Genomic DNA, 22097 nt, shown 5'->3' with positions numbered 1-22097 from the left:
AAGAGGGAGAGAGAGGAAGAGAGAAGAGAGCAGCAGGGAGGGACAGAGGGAGAAGGAGAAAGAGCCTTAAGCAGACTCTGCACTGAGTGCAGAACCCGGCACGGGGCTCAACCTCAACCTCATGATTCTGAGATCACAACCTGAGCTAGACACTTAACCCACTGTGCCACCCAGGTGCCCATGATAACACCTTTTGATAGTCAACATAAATTGTCCAAGAGGATGCATAGTTTTTCAAAATAGAGTTGGTATATATAAGAGCAAAAACACTGGATCATCCCTGTGGATCTCCCTGTCTGCAAACATAATGTCCGCACTGAATCCAAAAGGATGAAGAACTCTCCAGGAGCCTAGGACTGGGGACTGGCAGCTCTTGCAGGGCAGGAGCAAAAGCTGGGAGACTGGACAGAAAGACTGACACAGTGAAGATAAGTGTTTTAGTATAGCTGGAGTGAGGCACTGGGCCAGTAGCTGAAACCACAAGGGTAGACAAATCATCCAGCTGAAAACTTAGAATAAGCCGAGCAGCCGAGGGTAAAGATGGAGCTTCGGGGACAGAAGAGTTCAAGAGGAACCCCTAAGGACACTAAAAAGGTACGATCCAAAAAGTGGGAAGAGAATAGGGAGTGGGTATCATGAAAGCCAACTGGGGGAAAGAGTTTCAAAAAAGGGAATTGACAAGTGTCCATTGAATTTAAAGGTAAAAGGGTTTGCTGGTAAATGTGTTAGTTAGGGGTCTCTGGGGAGCATGGCTGAGAAAGTAGTTTAAGCAGGAAACGTGGTAGTGTGGAAAGTCAGCCAGAGTTGAACGCCCAAGCAGGAACCAAGGCAGCTGCAGGAACTTAACCTGGAGCACTGGCAGGACTCCTCAGGGGGAAGCCACGAACCAGCTCGCCCCAGTCCCTCCCCGTCTCTGGGTTTCTATTCAAACGTCTAGGAGATTGGCCCAGCTCAGGGCAGGTGTCTCCTCTTCCATAATCAGCCACAGCCATGGGGTATGATAACATAGCACAGAATGGCCGATGGGGGGCTATTCCTGTGTGTTGGGGCTGAGTTAGAGAAGCAGGAGCCACTGTGAGCGGGGAGCCACCCCCCGCAGGGGTCTACCACAGATTGCCTCCACAGGAGAAGACGTGGGAACAGAAGTCAGACTGCAGTGCTCAAGGAGTGAATGGGAAATGAGAAAGTGGCTTTGAAGAACTTGGCCGTGATAGGACAGAGTGAGAGAAGTGGTAACCAGAGTGACTGGATTAAGAGCGGGTATCACCAATGGAATCTTCTATACACATCCGGTGTTTCCCCTCTCTCCCATGCACATAAGAATCTGCTCTTTAATTCCATCTATGATAGTTTCTCAATGTGCCTGAACTATAAAATAGTTGATGGCAGGACGGGGCAGGGAGAGGAGGGGAGAGGATGGACTCTAGACACAGAAGTCCTTCGAATCTCCAAGGCACAAGTTTCTAATATATAAAATGGGGAATAGTAAGAATTGTGGGGGGAAAAAAGAATTGTGGAATAAGCAAATAACAAAATGTATGTAACTCTTTTAGAAACTGTAAAAAGCCAAACAAATAATACAATAGAACATCCATAACAAACATGCAAATTAGAACTGGCTCACATACACGAACTCCACTCGTGAAAATTCTATGCACTTGTCAGTCCAGTAATATTTTTGTTTTGGGGAGCTTAGAACTTTGGAGCTGGAAAGGTCAATAATGATTATCTTCACAAACTCTGATTTTGTTTAGAAGAAATGTGCCCAGATGGGGCGCCTGGGTGGCTCAGTTGGGTAAGCGACTGCCTTCGGCTCAGGTCATGATCCTGGAGTCCCAGGATCAAGTCCAACATCGGGCTCCCTGCTCAGCGGGGAGTCTGCTTCTCCCTCTGACCCTCCCTCCTCTCATGCTCTCTCTCTCTCTCAAATAAATAAATAAAATCTCAAAAAGAAAAAAAAAGGAAAGAAACAAAAGAAAAGAAACATGCTCAGAGAAGCTTAGTAACTCATCCAAAGGTCACACAGCTAGTAAGAAACAGGATGAGAACTTGACTCAAGCTTTCCTTAGTATGCAACTTCTCGCATTTGATTTACATGTTGAAGTGCAACATATTTTTTCTGCTATAGCCTATGTGTTTTTTCAAATTCTTTCCACTCTAGTGAAATCTACGTCTGTGGAAGTAAGAGAGAGATCTACCTTGCATTGTCTCAAAGGGGAAGAGAAATTTCTTTGGATCACGGAGTCTTTGCCTTCTAGTTGTAGGGATAAAGAAATCACACTGGTATAGCTGAAGGGAATGGCTACTTCAGGCCAACAGCAGCCTGAAAATACGTAGCCGTCTTGGGCGCACAGGTTTGAATCTTGGCAGGGTCAACAGTATAGCTTAACCTTTTAAGACAGATAAGTTGAGTTCTTGGAATGCCCCTGTTTAGTGGGCTTGCAGGGGTCTTTCGGATGAGCCCCTTGCTAAGTGAAGCTCAGTCTGCTTTGCATCAACTTTACACAATCTCAAGATAATCTAAGACTGGATCTCCATGAAGCCAAAGCCAGCAATAGGAAATTCAGTCTATCAGCTCTTTATTTGGCATGGGAGAAGTTGCTATATTGACTATTGCAACAGTATTTATCGTAGTGAAGTTTGGAAACTGCCTACGTGCTCAAAAATTAGGAAATGTTTAAATAAATTATGGTCTATTTGTATGAAGGAATATTGTGCAGCCAATGAGATTTTGCTTTCTTAGAATCTAGGCATCTTATACAGCTAATTTTAAAAATGATTTAATTTATATTTTTGACACATGTTGCTACAATATTGACTCAGGCTGGTGAAATCTTATACAAGTCCCTCTATGATGCTTCCACTTACCAATTATTGCATTGTCTACTCCATCCTGTAGCCTCTTAACCATGACCACCACAGAAAACTTTTGAGTTCCCATGGGACTCATGAGGATGGGGGTGTAGTTATGTAACTCCAGAAGTGGGGTTTTAATTCTTTATAGTATAATGAAAGATGGGAAAATTCTTGAAAAATTAAAGTGCTACATAAATTTCAGTGTTATATCTCTGTTAAATACTTTTCCTAGTCTAATTAAATAATTAAGTACTTTTTCTACTAAGTACATACTTTTCTAGCCGAATACTTTTTCAGTATCTAATTCTGGCACTGTAACAACAGTACAAATAAATGCAGACAGGCTCTGATCAAAAACTCGGTAATAGCAAGTTTTAGAAAGTGTATGGAGCAATCGAAACTCTCAAGCATTGCTTGTGGGAATGTAAAGTGGTGCAGCCGTTTTGGAAAACAGTTTGGCAGTTCCTCAAAATGTTAAATGTGGAGTTACAATATGATCCAGAAATTCTACTCCTAGGTATATATACACCTACAAGAAAATAAAACATATGTCCACACAAAGACTTGTGCACAAAAGTTAATAGCAGGCTCATCATAGCCCAAATGGGGAACAGTCCAAATTTCCATCTGAATGGAAATGGATGAATGGCTAGATAAAATGTAGTATATCCACACAATGGCATACTATTCACCCATAGAAAGGAATAAAATATTGATGCATACTACAACATGGATGAACCTGGAAAACATTATGCTAAGTGAAAGAAACCAGTCACAAAAGACCACATATTGTACAATTCCATTTATATGAAACATCCAGGATAGGCAAATTTATAGAGACTGAAGGTAGAGTAATGGTTGCCTAAGGCTGAGGGGTGTTTGGGGAGAAAATGGGGATTGACCACTAATGGATACAGTTTCCTTTTGGAATGGTAAAGTGTTTTAAAATGGATTGTGGTGCTGGTTACACAACTCAGTGAATATACCAAAAACCATTGAACTGGCCACTGTAAATGGGCGAGTTTTAAGATATGTGAATTATAGCTCAATAAAGCTGTTAAAAAATAAACTCAAATACAAAAGCGCTCTTCTCTGATTAGATGAAAGGTCACACACATTGGGAAGTGGAGTATTGAAAGGTTTGAGGTACCTGAAGATTTCAAACAAATGGGAAAATGTGTATCTGAAGCCACCAACAAATGGGGAAAATACCCAATCTAAAACTTAGATCAGAAGTGCAATACATCTAGACTAACTTTTAAGACACCATCAAATGGTGGATGACAAAGTTGATGCAATTAGGCAAGCTAAATATAAATAAAAGCATTCAACTCTATACCTCTCCCATAAAAATAATTTATCACAAAAGTCAGTGGAAAACCATGATTTGCATGGTATTTAGCAATACCAGCTCTGTGATTTCCTTAACCAATTGATCCTAATCTGCCTATCAGAAGTGGAGACAATGTTGATATATCTTTTGCTTTAGCCAGAGGGAGGAAGACATTCCCACATAATAATCACATCCTTATAGAAATTGAAAACGTATGTTCCAGCCATGGTGGTCTTACAAAAATATAAACCCATACAGAGGTTCTCGATTCAGTGTCATCATTCATTTGGCTCACTGGAATAACCAGAGTTTTGCCAGGCTATACGATGATGGATAGCTTTTTCATAAAAGGATATTTTATGAAATATTGAAATGTAGCTCATTTCTACCTGATAAATGCTGGGACCTGTAAACTTTGAACCCTCGTTGGCCTTTGTTGCTTGTGACCTTGTTTAAATGATTAATGTTCTTTTAACAACTGCAGGCTGCAGGAGGCAGCCTATGCTGACTCTGTACAGATTCTTTATTTGAGGCAAAATCGAGTTGTTCAAACATAAAGCTGCTCACAAAGTGCACTCTAGTATGCAGGGAGTTGTATCATTTTTTACTTCCGTTGCCCTACCAAAGGCCAGTATTGTATTTTTGTGATGCATGTTTTTTATTTTAAAAAAGTTACAAAGGTCCTCTCAGTTTTTTTAATTCCCACCCCCCAAAAGTGTTGACATAATGTATTCGTCATCCCCAAACTAAAAGTGAATGGACAGATAAGATTATTTTATCACACATTTAAAAATATTATTGTTTTATCAACATTCAGTAGCATTTTGTGCCACTCTGCTGTTATCATCAAAGTTGGTGAGTTATATCATTACCGAGCTATCTGAAGTCTCAAACCCCTCACTCTATCCACTGTTAATATCCATCACTTAAATATCAAAGATCTGCGTTTGCCAGACGTCAATAGAACTCGCTTTCAGGGACTCGATGAAAAATGGATTGGATCTTTCTTAATTAACATCACTCTGGAAATAGTGAAGACATAACAAATTTTTCTCACTGGCTGTACACCAAAACTGAAAACAAAGGCAAAAAAAAAAAAAAGTTCTTCTGGCCTACAAAGTGTTTTATGAATCCAATGTTCCCTGAAAAGATTCATAGGAAATAAATAAAATTGGAAGTCTTTAGCAGCTTGCTCGGTATACATCATTACTTCCAGTGGGTAACAAGATATGTGCAGTTCTGAAATGAATGTGTTTGATAAAATACATTTTCTTATGACTACAGTAAGAAAGATCCTCCTTGTTTCGAGATAAAGATAAAGGAGGGTGAGAGGGTTACCCTATTAGGTTGAGGGGGAGCGACTATGTTTTAAAGATATCATCTACCATGAAATCAATGGATTATTACATCAGCACTACGAACAAGACATTTCTTTTAATTAAGTTTTTATTCAAATTCCAGTTAGCTAACATACAGTGTAATATTGGTTCTAGGCATAGCATTTAGTGATTCAACACTTCCATACAACACCCAACGCTCATCACAAGAGCTGCCCCCTTTAATCCCCCCCCGTTCCCCCCCCCACCTCCCCTCTGGGAAGCATCAGTTTGTTCTCTATAGTTGAGTCTCAAACAAGCCATTTCTTACCTTATTCAGGACTCACATCACTATAAGTAGGGTTTGGGGTTAACAATTTACATAAAATATTACTAGAGGTAAGTTGCTTTTTTTTTTTCTTAATGGCTCCAAGGTTAAAGTTGAAAATACCATCTTGAGGTTGTGCAGAGATGTGGCCATATTGAATGTCATTTCCACATTTTCCAGTAAATCACTTCATTATCCATAATAATAATCTTCACCGGCTTTACAAGTAATTGCTTTGCTAAACTTAAAGGAAGTCTGATTTTAATTTGCTATCTACATCTACATTCTCATATTCTTTTTATAGATTTTTAACAAGTTATCAGTAGAATCTTCCTTCACTCAAACATAAGTGAAAGTTTTATCTATCTTGAGATATCACTAAAATAATTTATTGCTGGGGAAACAAAACCTTTTGTCTCAAAATATATTTCTTCCCGACAGCTGTGGTATTTCAGGGAAAGCACCAAAGCTATGATGGTCTGGACTGCAATCAACCGTTCTTAATAGGAAATTTTACAGACTTTTAATAAGATATCCTCAAATAATTTATGGGGAAAGGTTTTGAAGTGAAGAGGCATTGTTTGGCAATATGTTCTTCTTCTAATCTCAGGAAATTTAAATAAAAGAGTGCTCATTTCCTCTGAACTCAGCAGTTCTCCTTTAAAAAAAAAAAAAAGATTAAGAAAAACACCTGCTAAGACAGTCCTAAAACACGGGTTACTTGCTTCAAACAAAATTGTGCTAAAACAAACAAATAAACAAATACTTCAGTACTAAGGACTTCTTTTTTAGATTTGTTGGTCTATTACAGGTTAAGAATTTCCACAAGCAAATCCACAAGGCCAGGGTCATTTGAAAACCATCAGAGAAGTGTCTCCTGTTTACTAATTGCATAGAGTAATCCCTAGGTCACCCTGCTCCCTTGGACTAATGGTTCCAATCTGTCCTATATCATGGCCCCCACCACCCGGCTGTGTTTGGTTTGGTTTGGTTTGGTTTGGTTTGGTGTTATCTTGATGCTACTCTTAATTCTTCCCATTAAAGTCGTACATTACATTCATCTTCTTTAATTTTCCACCACTTTGTTGGTTTTGTTTGATTGGTTGATTTGGGCTCAAAATTTTGTTGTTTTCCTACTTAAAAGCGGAAGTTTGAATTCTCTTTACCTGTCATTATAATGGTAATTTCATCATCTTAGGATATGCCAACATTCACTCCATTTGGTTCTTATATGGGGTAGGATAGGGACTAAAATCATGTCTCTTATGCTTTAGTGTACACACAAATCACTTTGGTATCTTGTTCAAAAGTTAGTTCTGCAAACTGGGACAGGTGGGTAGGGGGATGGGTGAAATACTTAAAGGGGATTAAGAGCACACTTATCATGATGAGCCCTGAATAATGTATAGAATTGTTGAATCACCATATTGTACACCTAAAGGTAATATAATACTGTATGTTAATTATACTGGAATTTTAAAAATAAATAAAAATACATTAATTAATTACCTTTTTTTTTAAAAAAAAGGTAGTTCTCACCTAGTAGATCTGAAGTGGGGCATCTCTAACAAGCCCCCCAGATTATGTCATTGCTACTGGCCCTTGAGCCACACTTTGAGTAGCAAGGACTAGATGATGTCAATGGTTACTTCCAACTTTAATGCCATATCCTGGGGGTCCAGTGGGGTTCTTGTGGGGTCACTGAAGAGTCTATGAAATGTCCCAAAATCCTGATCAGAAAATTTTGAAAAAATTGAAAGCCATATATATTGCCTTTCTTCAAGAAATTCAACCAGGAGAATAAAAGTAAACCTAACACTAGCTGATTAGCAGCAAGTGTGATGTTGAACATATCTTTGTCTTGGGTCAAGAGAAAATTATTTTATTCATTCTCATGCCTTTTTTTTTTAATGCGACTTTTGTCTCTTCCTCTCTCTCTTTCCTTCCAACAACCTTGACCTCTCTCCCACACATACATTCAGTTGGGTAGCTCCTGTACTTACTAAATTTTGCTTTCATTCATTAACCATCATCCAGAAACTCACAGCTGTACTGTTAAAAGAAGATACCAAGATATGCCTCTGATAAGATGTACACAAATTTACTCAAAGCATAATTGTATTCTCAGGGAAGGATGGGAGGAAATGTGGATTCATCATATATGCTCCTAAGATATCCTGAGGTTTTAGCCACTAATCCAAGAGACTTCTTTCTCCAATACCGTTCATTCCTATATCATTTACACTGTATATGTAGCTAGAGATGGATGATTCTTAAATTTTCAGCCAAGATATAAGTCAAAACTCACCCCAAACTTAAAAAGTCATTGACCAACTTAGAATCTATTTTTGTGGACTGGATATCATGGATTCTTCTTCTTTTCTCTTTAGAGGAAGAGATATACTCATTTAGAAATGTGGAAAACTGGCATCTCCATTTTCTCTTTGTTTCTCTTTTCTGTATTTTAAAAAATTATAGATCAAGGGAGATGACTTCAATTTTCCACTTCGCTTTGTACATGAATATCCAATTTAATGAAAAAAAAAGACTTCAAGAACAGTCATGTTATACTGGATAAATGTAAGTGGAAAGAATTTTAAATCACTCAAGAAATTACTTTTTGTAAAATTTCCAAATGTATTTGTGTATGATAGGCCTTAGGTCAGATCGCTTGAACTATTCAGAGACCAAAACAACTGAGGTCTGACATAAATTCAAAGGCTTTCAGCAAAAGGGCAAAGCAAACAAAATGCTGGAGGATGGGGCAAGGGATAGGAAGAGAGGAGCAGGCTAGAACTGAAAGGACTATCTCTCCCTGGGAAGGTTTCTTTTTGAAGAACATTTAGAACTGGGAGGGAGGAAGGGAATATCAGCTTAGCCAATATAATCAATCCAAGGGATCAGCAGTAGAGCAGATGATGCTGACAGATGACCCTCAATTCCAATTATTGCTGTGTAACAAATGTCCTGAAATTTAGGGGCTTAAAACAATAGCTCTTCTTATTGTATCTTGTAATTTTGTGGGTTAGGTTTTTGAGAAAGGCTTGACTGTTCCATGTGGTGTACCACTTGGGGGTATTCATCTAGTGGACGGTCTCATCTGTAGGATCCAAGATGGCTTCATCCCCAGGTCTGGTGACTGATAGAGATGGCTGTAAGGCTAGGCTCAGCTGGGATTGTCAACCAGAATTACTTCATGAGGCTTCTCCAGTGTGGCAGCCTGAGGGGTCAGACTCCTTACAAGAGCCAGTGTGCCAGTGAACAAGGTGGACTCTGCATGGCCTTTTATGACTTGGTTTGGAGATCACACATATTACTTCTCTGTACTCTTTTTGTTGAAGTAGTCATAAGACTGCCTACTACTTCCAAAGGAAAGGAACATAAACCCTAACTCTTGAAGGGAGAAGTGTCAAAAATTTGGTGACCCTCTCTAAAAACTGCTACACCCTCAAACCCACGAAATACTTCTAGAAATGGTAGACATCAGTATTTAACTACTGGCTACTGTAGTGAATGGAAACTTAAACAAATGTGCCTTCTTTTCCTCGTGCATGTATAAAAGGATGCATTTGAAATGAAAGCTGCATCTCCTATTCACATTATATTCAGATGTATGAAGTCAGTCTTTTTTTTTTTAAGACTTTATTTATTTGACAGAAAGAGAGAAAGAGACAACACACAAGCAGGGGGGAGCAGGGGAGGGAGAAGCAGGCTCCCCATAATGTGGGGCTTAATCCCAGGACCCTGGGATCATGACCTGAGCCAAAGGCAGATGCTTAACCGACTGAGCCACCCAGGTGCCCCTGAAGTCAATCTTCTAAAATTTTATTACTCATTTTGACAATAACCCAGTTACTATTTTTTAAAAAGATTTCATTTTTAAGTAATCTCTATACCCAGCATGGGGCTCCAACTTCAAGATCAAGAGTCACACACTCTACTGACTGAGCCAGCCAGGTGCCCCATCAGTTACTAGTTTTTACATTACCCTTTACTGGTATTGTATTCTATTACCATCTACTTTGTGAAACATTCAGATATTGGTATCCATGGTCAACTACAAGACAATAAATTGTAGCTCTTGCCAATAACATACACTGTCAGTGTATTATAAGGTATTTTTCATGTTAGGATTTTACTCAATTCTCCTGAAAAATGATGAAGAATGGTTTGCAAAGTCTTTTTTTTTTAATTGACGTATACTTGACATACCGTGTTACATTAGTTTCAGGTATACAACATAGTGATTCGATAAGTCAATACATTATGATAAAATCTTTTGATATCTATGAATTAAATATTACATGAGGACACACATTATTATTGTTAGTAATGTGAAAATTAATAAAAGGAAACCTTGTTTAGAATGGGAGGCTGACAAGGGGAGCTCTCACACCCCACCATTCGTCATCAGTTGCAGACCCACTTACCTTGTCCTGGACGAAAGTCTCCCCTCCCCCACGACAACAGCCCAGCCACTGAGAGACGGTCACAACTCAGCCAATGAAAAGCCGCTATACTTTGAACTCACAGTTTACTCCAATGGACTCCTCGTTTATAACAGCCCCTCCCATTTTCCTCTATAAAAGAGCGGTCCTCTCCTTCGTTCTGCAGACTTTACCCATGATTTTGCTGTGGCTTGCTTATCGGGGACTGCAATTCTGTGCTAATCCCAAATAAACCCATTTTTGCTCGTAAAATAATCGGCAGTTTTATTTTTTAAGGTTAACAGCTGTTTCGCAGCTTTGTGCCAGATACTGTCTTAGATCATTGACCTACGATTTCCAAACTCCTGCCCAGAAATGTGTAAGTAGATTATTGAAGTTTTCTCAGTAGTAGTAACTAGTAAAATAAATAAAATCCAGGGAAGATTTTTTTTTAATGAAAGGGAATGATATAAAATGATATGTAGAACTTTTCGTAAACCACTCATTATCTCACATATTGCTTTTTCTCTGTTCTGGCAACAGCTGAAATTTGCATGCAGTTAAAAAAAATTAAATTGGCAAGAATCTGAAAAATCAAGGGCCTGACGCAAGCTGACTTATCAGAGAAAGTGGCACCCTCACACCATCTTAAAAGTATGTCTTAAGCCCCTGATTCTCATGGATGATGTATTCCTAAACAACCTCTCTTTTCATTTGTAAGTCAATTAAATATAAATACACTCGGGGAATGGCTCGTAATGGGTACTGGTGACGGTTTCACAGACTTTTTGGGCAAAAAACCCCCACTGAGCTATACATTGTAAAATGGTGAATTTTATGATATGTGCATTGTATTTCAACAAAAATGGATACTGCTATAAATGTATGATCCTTACAGAAAAGTTAGGGAAAGGAATATTATTAACAACTGAAAACCTTAAAAAAATACTTTAATTAGCAAGTGAAGTTATTGTATACAAGATGTTGTAGAGCCTAATCTAATTTATATTTTCTATCATTGTGTTGACAGCCACAGTGGGGTATTAAATTCTGCAGGAGGCAAGGAACAGTGAGTTAATCTTTGCCACTTGTCCCCACTTACTATCACCACACCAGCCACACTCCCTAAACTGCTCATTAAAATGTCATGGAAAGAATGTGACCCAACCTTTTCAGCCTGGCTCTAGCAAGACTATGAGGGCTACCAAATCAATATGTAAACTCATTCCATTTGATCAGCTATTCAAAGTAAGATTTACTTTGTAACTCAGTGGAAGCCAAAGCACCAAAAAACTCCCACCAAACTGAAAATTGCTACTTATGGTTATTAGTGTGTGTTTGTTTAATATGGACAGCTTCTTTTTTTTGTCTTTTCTCCATTAATTGGTTTTATACCTTATTCAGGCTCATACTATATTAAAAATACAGTTTTTATTTGACCTTTCTTTTCCAAGAAAAGGCCACAAAAATTCTTGCCAATAACTAGTACTTAGCGGTTATGACAGTGGTACTAAAGTAGTGAGATATTACACACAAAATGTCTTTTAAATTTCAGGCATAAATTGGTAAAGAAAAGTTCTTGCACGAAGTTACCAAATACTAGGGTTGTAGCTATAATTCAGTAGTCCCCACCGTATTCTACGGCAATAAAAATATTGTCCCAGATTTTTGCCCCTGGACATCCATTATATGATGGATTTGCCTCTGGAAATTGCCGTTGTACTGCTAAGGCACAGAGAGAGAACCCCAAAGTCCTAGCAGAGCAGCAAAAAATTGTCAGCAAACACCTCCCTCTGAGCTGTGGGGCGCAAGACACTCAAGCAATGAAGTCATCTAGAGCGTGCTCTCCTTGGCTGTGCCCCGTCTCCTGGGCTTCTCAGGCCCCTGTTGGCCCCAGAGTGTCCTTGTGATGCCTGCAGCCCTCTGATGTGTGTCTCTCCACTCAAGCTGTCCTCTCTGACCATGCCCTCTGCTCCCAAATTAGTCCTCCCATATCTCTCCATCAAAGCTCCTATTTCCTCCCCGATCTCTCCTCATAAATGTCAGAAAAATGATATGGAATATTTACAAGGTGATGCTTTGTATCACCTTGCTGCACAGCTGCACAGCTGTATAGAAAAACTGCACAGCTCTATAGAAAAGGCCTTTGTTATTGTAACTCAAGTATGGTGTATTTGCATATTAACAGAGGCTGTTTGTGGTAATGCTTTGGCCCAAGGAAATGGTAGAATGGTAAGTGGGAGGGACGTTTTTTGGAAGATAGAAGTTTCTCATCCATCCATCCATCCATCCATCCATGCAGACATTACATCATACAGCTGCTATCTACTCTGTGATGTTATTAAACATATAAGGCTTCTAAATTTCTGAATAGAGGCTGAACTTTGCATCTTTAAGGCTGAATTGCTTATTATTGTATGTTCACAATCTTTATGACTGAGAAAATGTGGATCACTCACTTCAGTGAGCTTCTATGTTTATCAGAAGCTTATCATTATAACAGGAGGTTAATTGTCCCAAGGGGTGCCCTCTACTCTGACCCTTTAAATTGCTTATCCCACCAGGCACCACAGCCTAGCTCTTCCTAAAAAGAACATACAAACAGCAGATGCCTCCCGGAACCCATGAGGACCTTTCCCCAGATTCTCTCATCACTGTGTTATTTTTCCACAGTCTCAGATCTCTGGCTCCACACCCTTACTTCACCCTCACTCTCCCTTCTTTTTGAAGACACACTATATTCTCTTCAGGCTTTTTAAACTTTGGATTCTCACCAGATTCTAGACTCCGCTCCCTCTCCCAGTTTTGGTATCCCACTTAGTTTCAGAGGAGAACCTCCGCCTGCACAGAATCTGACAGGGACCAGCTCAGTATCCCAGGAAAGGGGTGGTAGAATTCATACCTCAACACTAGTAACTGCTATATAAGATAATAATTTGTTATAGAATGGCTTACTTAGATTTAATTTTGTTGAAATAACCTGAGAAAATGATTCTTTTATTTTGTAAGGCTACAAATCTCATTTAACCAACCTTGGATGATGCTAGAAACAGGACATATTCTTGTGTATCTTAAAGAGAATGTATACTCCACAGCATGGTATTCTATGCCTTACATTTAACTTCAGGAGGCATACTGTCATGTGCCATCAAAGGTTGCTGTGCATATAGCAGTAGAAATAAAGAATACCCAAGTTTTGTTTTTTTTTTTTTTACAAAAATAAGATACCTTCTGATGTTTCATAAATTAAGATAAATTTGGCCAATTTACACAGGCAACATTGTTCTTAAAAAAAAAGAAGGACAGGGGCGCCTGGGTGGCTCAGTCTGTTAAGCGTCTGCCTTCGGCTCAGGTCATGATTCCAGGGTGCTGGGATCGAGCCCCGCGTCGGGCTCCTTGCTCAGCAGAGAGCCTGTTTCTCCCTCTCCTTCTGCCTGCCCCTCTGCCTGCCCCTCTGCCTACCTGTGCTCTCTATCTCTCTGTCAAATAATAAATAAAATCTTAAAAAAAAAAAAAAAGAAGGACATTGCTATTGGCATTGTACGTTAGGTGTGTTCAGTTGCTGTGGATTCATTTAAGGGCATGACATGAAGGCTGGATCTGTAGACTTTTAAATGTAAATGTTTTAAATGTAAATAAACTGGTTTGAGTTTAGCTATCACCAAACAGACATGCTCAGAGGAAATCTTTGTTTTCCCGTGATCCATGTAATTTCCGTTTCCAAGTGGTAAACATGGTATAGATTAGCACTAGGCATCCATCCACCCTCCTTGTAGGAGTGTTCTTATATGGCAGGGGCTGGAAAGTTGAGGAGGAGGACACCTCCTAGAGTCACTTGAAGCTAGGTGTATAATTTCCTAGGGTTGCCATGACAAATTACCTCAAATTAGATGGCTTAAAACAAGGAAATGTATTTCTCATCACTCTGGAGCCCAGAAGTCCAAAATCAAGGTGTTGGCAGGGCTGTGCTCCCTTGATGCTTACGGCAGAACCCCTCTTCCCGCTTCCAATGGCTCCGGGCCTTTCTCGGTTTGTGGTTGCATCACTCACTCCTATCTCTGCTTTCGTCTTCAAGTGACCTTCTCTTTTCTCGGTGTCTTCTCCTCTCTGTCTCTTATAAGGACACGTCACTTGATTTCCAGCCCATCCAGATAATCCAGGATAAGCTCATCTCAAGATTCTTAACATAATTATTTCTGCAAAAACCCTTTTTCCAAATAATGTCACATCCTCAGGTTCTAGGTGGACATATCGTTGGGGGAGCCACCATTCAATCCATTACACTGGAGTTTCTGGAGGTGAAATAGGTTATGTCCATTAGATGTACCATGTAGAAGTTGGATGAAATAGGTTATGTCCATTAGATGTACCGTGTAGAAGTTGGATGAAATAGGTTATGTCCATTAGATGTACCATGTAGAAGTTGGAATGCAGAAGTGAGGAGGGGGCCATCCTTTCACTTCCTTGGCTGAAGCTGTTGGTAGTCACAGTTATGAAGATCTTGGGATTTACTGCACCAACTTAGTAGGGGACAGCCTTTACATTTGTGCAGATCAAGGGCAGTTCCTGTGCAATGGCTTTCTGATCTCTAGCATGTAGCTAGAGCCCTGTGTTCTTGATGGCAACGAGAAGGAAGGTGATTCCCACCTTCCTAATTGAGGCAGAGGTAACAGTACTCCTGGTGGGTCAGCTCTTTGGTGGTTGTTCTGGGAGTAATTCTGGGTGTCCAACCTATAACCTTATATAAAATCACTTCCTGTTTCAAATATCAACTTAGGCAACTAAACCCTGCCAATTCATTCTTGTTTGGCCAATACATTCCTACACATTTTTTGAAAAGAAAATATGATTACTTAAAATAGTATCATTTAGCTTGAGCCCCATACTCTCTCTTATGTCTGACTCATGGTGACTAGACCACAAAGTCATTTGAACAGTGAAGCACAAGGCTTTTTTTTTTTTTTTTTAGGGCAGTGACCTAGTCTGTATGATATACTAGTGGTGTTAAATGATGCAATACATTTTCCAAAACCCATAGAACTTCACAGCACAAAGAGTGAACCCTAACGTATGCAAATTTTTAAAAATTCATTTAGGGGGCTAGGGGATCCTCCTGCAGAATGTGACAAAATCATCAACTTCATTACAATTGTATGAGACAACCTCCCTGAAGGAGCAGGGGAGAAACATGCTGACCCCAGTAACTTTGGAAATTAGTAGTCCGTAAGATTAAAGGCCAAAAGGCCTTTTTAAAAAATATCACTTCAAATTCCCTTTTAAGTGATTATTTTCCTTCTTCATTCTTACCTGGGACATTCTGTATAGAAGATGTAAGAGAATCCTGGCCTTTCTTCATAAATAACCTGCATATTCTCAAAAATGGGAAATTTGTTCTAAGCTAATGCAAAAGATGTAAAGTGGTGGCCCCAGGGCCTGATTCCGCCCACAGACACATTTTGTTTAGTCTGCACAGTGTTTTAAGAGTACTGGAATTAGTTGTTTATATTTCAAAATCCGAAGATTACATATAAAAATATGGATTTCCGGCTTTTTAAAAAAATATCAGAAGCTCTAGCAAGACTAAGCCCATATTTGCATCTGGCAATGTGCGTGGTGACAATGGGCTGCGGCTTAAGAAGATGGCGGCGTCTTTACACAGACCTGTTATCCAATTTGCCACGGTCTTCACCACTCACTTTGGTTACCTTGTAATTTAAGATGCCGCCCTGACATCAGAGTTTGCAACTCCTGAGATAATGGAAAGATTCGAGGCAATCCTCTGAAATCCTGTGAACAGGATGGAGCTTGTCCTTTTGGCCAACCTCATTGCCCCTTTCAGACCTTTCCCCATCTATCAGCCTCATTTTACCCCTATTTCCCAAGGCTTCCCAACTTGCTTCCTGTTTTCCCAGAGAAAAGTAATCTGACCATGTATGACTCAGCACTGCATCCTCTGCATTTGCAGAGAAGAAAATCTAGAAAAGACTGTTTTTAATGGAAAGAAGTTTGTCTTTAATGACACTATTCTAGGCACCATGAGGCCTATGCTGGGCCAAAGCCTTTATATCACTATTTTACCTGTTCAGACAATAGGTTTTGAGCTCAGAGGTATATCAATTAGGATTGAGATTCTTTTGTTTTTTGTTTTAAATGTGGACATGGTAGCAGTGAAACATACTAGCTAGTGAGTCTGGAGTGTTGGAAACTACTCATTAAATTTATTGGTTCTTTGATGTCCCGTTCATGGCAAACTCTCATGGTTATTTTGCCAAAGAAGTCAAAGTCATCAAGTCAAACACATCAAGTTGTGTTTTTAATGGGGATTGATACACTTTTATGAAAGGGACTTTGTGGAATTTTAAAAGGACATCCATTTCCCTTCTTCCTAAGTACAGTAACCTTGCCGTGGCCCCTTGAGGCTACTCAACACCAGCGTGAATCTGCTGCTTTTTTTGTCAATTTCACAACCCGACCCACAAAATGTTGACTTTTTCACCTAAATAGCAAAAACTTTCCATTAGCCAAGAGAAGAAAACATCATTACCAAAAGCCTTTCTCATCCTCAATGCTATGGAAACCACTGACCGTATATAGGAAAAATAGCAGGCAGCCGAAGTTTAGATGGGGGCATTCATCTTTCCTTTGCGATAAAAAGTTAGGCTGGTGACTCGGGACCTTGCTACACGCTTCATTGGCAGAAATGCTGTTTCTGCTTGAAAGCGTGGGCATTTCACAAGTGCCTCCCCTCGACAGGGTGAGTAAAAACAATATCATTTTCCCTGATAGCTGCTGGATTGAAGTGAAGGATTATTTATTTAAACTTTTGAAGCATGAAGCGAAATGCCGCCAGTGTCCGTCCCAGGAACCATAAGTCAGAGGGAAGAGTTTACGAAGCGTTTGGTCAGCAGGGTGATTCCCACTTTCTCGTGTAAACCACACACACAGCAGCTTCTGAACCCCTATTAAAAAAGCAATAGTTTCAGCTCCTTAGTTCCTACTAGTGCACAATCCTATTACCTCTTCTTCCCTCACAAAAATATGTTTTGAATTATTCCACTGCTGATGGGTGATGAAAAGCTCTCTTATTACTTGCTGACGGTCATTGTTATTACCAAGAACAGTGCATCGGAAAGCCTTTGCTCTTCCTGCCTCCCATCCTGCTGCCAGCCCCAAGTTAACACCATGAGTTTGCCAGATCCCATCACGTTGGCACCTCATTGTTCCTGTGAGTTGCACACGTTCCTTAAACCTGGCTGTGGCTAGCCGCATTCAGACCTCCTGCCCCGGAGTCTCCAAACACCTTCTCTCCAGAGCTGCTCCAGTCGAAGTCTGAGTGGCTGAAACAGACATGGAAGGTGAAGCTTAACGGCTACCCTGTTAACTAGTCCTTTTACTTTCATCTAAACACGAGCCCTTCCCAGATCCGAGAAGCCTCCTAAGGCTTGCGGCTTTTCTTATTTTCTGTTACACTCCCAGATATATGGTTGTGCTTCTTCTCTCTCCTTTGAGGATGAGTCTCTGTGTTTCCTTTTGTTGCTCTAACAAATTACCACAAATGTAGTGGCTTAAAACACAGAAAATTTTTTCTCTTATGATTCTGGAAGACAAAAATCCAAAATAAGTCCTCTGGAGCTAAAAATCAGTGTCAGCCTGTCCAGTTCTTTCTGGAGGCTCCAGAGGAGAATCTTTTACTTGCCTTTTCCAGCTTATGGTGGCCTCTGGTGTTCTTTGGCTTATGTCCACATCACTCCAACTTCACTTGGGTAGTCAGATCACATTCTTCTCTTCTGTAGTCAAATCTCCCTTTGTCTCCCTCTCTAAGGACACTTGGGATGGTATTTAGGGCCTAGCTGGATAATCCAGGATAACCTCCCCATCTCCAGATCTTTAATCGCAGCAACAAAGTTGCTTTTGTCATAGAAGGTGATATGCACAGGCCCGGGGATTACAATGTGGGCATCTTTTGGGGAGCACACACATTCAGCCTACCGTAGGCCTCAAGTGTGAGTTAACGATATTGTTATTATTTGTTTCTAGGTAGTATGTTTTCTTTTTAAATTTAGATGTTCAAAGAATACAGTGCTTTATCAAAGTAAACTCTTTCAGGAGAAAAATCTTCAGGAATCTTGTGAGCTGCTTTAAATGGGTGGTTCTCTAAATAGCCAAAGTTTTTGATATCTGGATCTACAAGTTTTTTAGTTTTTGTTTTTTGGGTTGTTTTTTTTTTTTAATCCAAAGAAGTCCTATTCTCCATAGTTCTCAGATTATGGTTTCTAAATGCCATTTTGCTCCAAAATGAATCAGAGCTCCTTGGATAAATAGTTGATGCCAGGAGTAGGAGAGGAAATCTACTAGAGGAGCCTGAAACATTTCAGATAAAAGCTAGAAAAGGCTCCTGAAGTCTCTTAAAAGGAGTCAAGGGACAATTCACCAAAGCTCCCACTGACCAATAATCACAATGGATTGAAATATATCAAATATATATGAATCCATTGAGTTTTAACTGATATTTAAAAAGTATCCCGGGTGCCTGGGTGGCTCAGTTGGTTAAGCGACTGCCTTCGGCTCAGGTCATGATCCCGGACTCTCGGGATCGAGTCCCATGTCGGGCTCCCTGCTCAGCAGGGAGTCTGCTTCTCCCTCTGACCCTACCCCCTCTTGGGCTCTCTCTCTCACTCTCTCTCTCAAATAAATAAATAAAATCTTAAAAAAAAGACTATTCTATCTAAAAAAAATGAATAAATAAAATAAAAAGTATCTCCCTTGTCACCTTTGGAGGATGCTAGGGAATCAACTTACTATTTTAAAATCTGGTAAATAAAGGAAAGAATCAAGCATTTGTCCTGCTTTTCTTATATGGGCTACATCCTAGGGTAATCAAATAGTCGAACAGAGAAAGTGTCTCTTTATAGGATTATTTCAGCTGATAAATAATGAAGAAACTCTAGAATTAGGAAAATCAAGGTAACCCCTAATGAATTAGTGAATCATGCAACCCCAGTGAATTAATGGATCTGTGTAATGATAATCCATGGTTGCTAATATCACAATGCTGATAGAACATACTCATAAACCACTGCTTATAAAACATCCTGCCAAAATGAATCTAATCAAAACTCTAGATCTAATAACCAATTCACAGGAAATGGAAAGACAAAAGAAACACATTAAACAATACTAGGTTAGATGTAATTTGTAAAATCTACATGCGAGGTACTCTATAAAACCAAAACTGCAAGAAAAAAAAAAAAGATGGTGGGGAAACCTGTAAATTAAGCCTGTAAATAAATTGTCATGTCAATCACAAGGTATAGAATCTAGTTGCATCTTTATTCAAGCAAACTACAAAAATCAAACAATAATAAGGGAAGCTTGAACTCTGACTAGATATTTGATGATGTTAAAGAATTAGGATTAATATTTAGGTGTGATCAGTTTAAAAAAGAAGTTCTTCACGTTTAGAGCTGTATACTGAAATATTTATAGCCAAATGACAAACGGGATTTGCTTCAAAATAATCTGGAGTAGAGTGAGGATCAATGGATGAAACAAGATTGGCCACAAATTAATAACTATTGAAACTGAATGATGGGTGCCTAAGAATTCATTATACTCTTCTCTCCACTTTTGTGTGGGTTTGAATTATTTTCACAATTGCCTTTTGGTTTTGCAGTAAAATCTTGCTTTTGCTTTTGGCTTTAACCTAACAATAGCAATAGCAATAATACTGAACACAGATTATTTAGGGCATTTTATTTTAAATTAAACACAGTTAAATGTCTTTAGCTACAGTTCCTTAGTAGTCCAAAACTCCCCATGGACTTGTTAGTAGGGAACATAAGTTCCAAGTTCAGGTACCGGGGCACTAGCTAGCTATTCTACGCACCTTGCATCCTACATGAATTTTTCCTGAATGTCCCACTGTGTTTTGTTATATATCAAGGCTAGACACAAGATTTAAACATGCTATAAATCCTACCAAGTTCATAGATTGCTCTTATTACCTGTTCTCAAATATCTTGATAATATTCAAGGCTGTAAATCTCAGATTGCTTTCTGCCCTAGTGCACCTTGCCACTGGAGAGAAAATTACAAGCAAACTCAGCCCATCTCCTAAGGCAGACTTTTCTGGGGAGAAAAGCTGAGAAATATACACATTTTTAAAAAAATAATAGCATGGTTAATAGTCTTTAAGGATCGTCCAACTAAAAAGTTAGTTATCTCGCCAGAGCTATACAATTCTCGGTAAACCAGACTCAGCACCTTGGAGTCATCACTGATGTGTCCCGTGTGCTCTTTTGGGTGACTATTTTTTTTTTAAAGATTTTATTTATTTATTCATGAGAGACAGAGTGGGGGGGAGAGAGAGAGAGAAGCAGAGGGAGAAGCAGGCTCCCAAGGAGCAGGGAGCCCGACGCGGGACTCGATCCCAGGACCTCGGGACCACGACCCGAGCCGAAGGCAGATGCTTAACCATCTGAGCCACCCAGGCGCCCTGGGTGACTATTTTTGAGTTGCTGCTGTGTGCAGGGCATCATGCTTGGTGCTGAGGATACAGGGGATATATGACACATTCCTGCCCATGAGGAAATCAGTCTGGTGGATGGGAGAGAACGAACATGAATGAACATATCTGGTCAGTGCTCTGATGGAAGTCTTCAAGTTCTCCAGCTTTAGTGTGTCCTCTTTCCGTCCCATTCCCAGTGGGCCTTGTCTGAACCAGCATCCTCTGTGACTGCAGATGGCACGGTCCAAGAGACATCAGAGTTCAATAGTTAAGAGCAGAGACTCGGCTCGCCACACTGCCTGGGCTTAAATCATGGCCCCACTACTTCCTAGATGTTTTGGAGGTATTAAATTTCTCTGTGCCCCTGTTTCCTCATTCATAAGCAGAGGGTAATAAGGCTGTTGCAAGGGTTAAAGGAGTTCGTGCCTATAGAGGTCTCACCATAGTACCTGGTGTAGTAAGGACCTTATCCATTTAAGTGTCTTATCCAGTGCTTCAGACTCCTGTTTTCCCATCCATCCATAGCCCTTCCAGCAGTTGCACTTGCTTCCCTTAATTCCACAAAGTGCTGCTAATAAATAGCCTAGTGTTTATGAGAACACTGCCAGACCTAGGGTCCATTGATGATGCCCCTTTCCGGGAAGCCACTTACAATACATCTCTCTGCTCAGCCCTCAGCCTGCTGTTGCATTGCGGCAGCCAGCTCTTAAACCTCTACAGCCTGTCCTCAGCCCCCACCCAAGTCAAGCACCCCAACATCTCTCCCTTGGCCCCAGCAAGTGAAATCCCTGTTTAAATAATAATTTCTATAGACGTGGTCTCTGCTTACAGCAAGACTGTCTTTTACACGTTGTTCGGCAAAGTAACTCAGCAACTCACCCTGAACTGCTCCACCCCAAAGCAGGATTTCCTTTTACTCAAGAGGAGCGTTGTAAGTTGCTTTCCTTACAGATACACAGCCATCTTCCCTTAAAGAAGAATTCTGCATATGTATAAAATATTATAAGCACAGAGGATGAATCTGGCATGGAAATCCAAGAAGGCTTCCTGGAAGAGGTGACCTGTAAGCTTTGATTCATCCTTATTTCAATATTCTCCCCAAATGTCTTATTAGGGTAATGAATGTGGAGGGACTCAGAAGAAATATGGTATAACATAAGCAATGAGTATCTCAGGGGGAAGGACTTTTGGTAATTATTTTCTCCTTTATATTTGTATACTTCCCAGCTTGTTACAATGCATGTACTACACTTGGCATAAAAGGACAAGATGGTATTTTAAATGTCTCATATCTGGTTTTTCCTTTCCATTTCCATTGTCCCCACCAGCT

This window comes from Eumetopias jubatus, unplaced genomic scaffold (genome assembly GCF_037043125.1).
Source record: "Eumetopias jubatus isolate StellerSeaLion01/CBP00866 unplaced genomic scaffold, mEumJub1_p1.0 scaffold_13, whole genome shotgun sequence".
Lineage (NCBI taxonomy): Eukaryota > Metazoa > Chordata > Mammalia > Carnivora > Otariidae > Eumetopias > Eumetopias jubatus.
This window is presented reverse-complemented; position numbering follows the sequence as displayed.